Source organism: Penaeus japonicus, unplaced genomic scaffold (genome assembly GCF_977035675.1).
Source record: "Penaeus japonicus unplaced genomic scaffold, GWHDUDI00000001_assembly GWHDUDI00000037, whole genome shotgun sequence".
Lineage (NCBI taxonomy): Eukaryota > Metazoa > Arthropoda > Malacostraca > Decapoda > Penaeidae > Penaeus > Penaeus japonicus.
Window position 1 is genome coordinate 26,436,101 of NW_028234439.1, and position 2,500 is coordinate 26,438,600.

Sequence of the window (2,500 nt, forward strand, 5' to 3'; positions counted from 1 at the left end):
ATATATATATCTCAATATAAATATACACCCATGTCTCAGTGTGTGTTTGGCTATATATCTATATATATATTATCTCAAACTATATTATATATACTATATTATATATATATATATATTATATAGTGTGTTTATATATAATAATATATATAAAAGCATACACTATCTATATATAAGATACTATATACCTTAAATCCACACACATCACCCAAACAAAATCTATATATATATCTAATATATATAAATATATATATTATATATAAATTACATATACATATATATACATACATATATCTAAATATCCTATAATAGATATTATATATATCATATATATAATATATAATATTTATCCATATCTAAATGATATATATCCATATATATAAATATATATATACATATACATTCATGCATAATATATATATATATATATATATATATATATATATATATATAAATCTATAAATATCTGTATATAAATAAAAAATATCTATAAATATATTAAATCTTCATTTGCATATGTATATCTCTTCTATCTGTTAATCTGACCATCTAGAAATATATGTTCTATGCATACATATCAGCCTCTATGTATATATAATATATAAATCTTATATATCTATATATATAATATATATCTCAACTATATATCTAACACTATCATATATATCACATATCTATAACTCACTCTAAGGGTGTGAGTGACATATATGCTACTTTGGACTACAAAACTCCGTATAAGAATGTCACAACATCCAACACACCCACCACACAACCCCCACCACGTCCCACCCACAACCACCCAACACCCCCCACACACAACCCCCCACCCCCCCCCCCCCAACCCACACACACCCTATATATTAATATATATAATATATTATATTCTATATCATCTAATAAGCAATTAGAGATCACCCCAACAACCAGACACACAACACACCGCACATCTGAGTGTGTATCCATATAATTCACACCCCCTAATGTATTGATTATTGTGTCACCTTGTTTTCCTTGATTGTCTTCTTCCTTATTTTCTAAATCCATCGATTTTGTTTTCTCGATGTATAGCATCCGTTTCAATATTGCAGCTGTTTTTATTAATGTGGTCTTATGCAGGTGCTCTTCAATATAATGCCTTATTTTAAAAGTTGTTCGAGATTATTGGTGATAATACCTAGTCCTCGCATTATTATTAAATTTAGATATTATTTCTTCTTTTCATCTCCCTTTTTAGCTTCATTTGATCATACTTTCCTCTCTCTCTGTGACCTTTTACTACAATTCTGTTCTCGTCTGTGATCGTAATGTCAGTTTTCGTATATTTCTTTCCTTCCTTTTCTGCAACAAGAGTATCTAGTTTCTTCTCTATAGATAATCGTTCTGGCTCACGCTGTCCCAAAATGCCTTATTTAATCAGATCAAGAACACGCGGAAGGGAATACTCATATCAGTTAGTTTTTCTGTCCAGATCATATATCCCATATAATTACTAATGATTTTATTCTCCACACATGTTTATCATTTCAAATGTTCCATCCAGATGAACATGGAGGAAAAAACTTCTTATACATTCCATCTGCTTATTTCCTCTGTCATCACTCAATTAATTTCCAAGATTCCCAAATACTTGCTGTCTCATTTTCAAAAAATCTTTATCAGATATCTACCTAACATCCGGACTCTCTCGTAATCTCCCGTTTTAGGATCATAGTACCTCATTTAGTAATGTTCAACTCCATATTCTTAGCATAACAGGGGCATTGCCTTGACTATTGATTCGATCTAGACATCACTGATTCGTTGGAGTCGTGGAGTATCCGGGGCCTTTTTCCCGGGGGAAACCACGATTCACGGAGTCGAAAGTGAGCCCGCCCCGTAGGGGGACGTCGGCAAACGTAGCCATCACCCGCCATCGACGTTTAATTTACCTTCTGAGGCGGCCGTCGGGGACGAACGTAGTAGGATCCCAGGGTGTCGTCCGCCGTCACCGGGCCTCTCCTTTGACCGCAACTCGTTGCTGTTAGGGTCATATGTCGCTGACGGCCCATTTGAAGTTTGTACTTGGCCTCGTTGGACTCGTAGGATTCCTGCAGAGGATGCTGAAAGAATAGACATAGTTTTTAAAGGAATGTGGTAGCTACCGTATGAACATAATAAATTAAGTATGTATTTCCCTGATACTTTTTTTAAGGAACCTTGTTTTCGGCAATTTATTTTTTATTATCATTATTATTATCATTGTTAATAACTATTAATAATATTATCATCGTCTTATTATTACTGTTATATTATGATTCATTATCATTACTTATTATCAATATTTTTATTGTATTATTATTAGTTCCCGCCCTTTTAAAAAAAAATTCATCTATGCATCGTTATATAACTGATCGTGAGTTTTATATTATCAATCAACATCGTTATTATTTACTACCGTGATAAATATTATAATAATCACATTGTCCGTAAACATTATCATTATTCCTTATCATTATTAATTGTC

At 31.8% G+C, this 2,500-nt stretch overlaps 1 protein-coding gene across 1 annotated transcript in view; it reads left to right on the top strand.

Annotated features, from left to right (window-relative positions):
• LOC122265501 (pro-resilin-like) overlaps nt 1-2,500 on the top strand; it is a 92,613-nt gene that overhangs the window by 18,913 nt on the left and 71,200 nt on the right. The window lies entirely within an intron of this gene.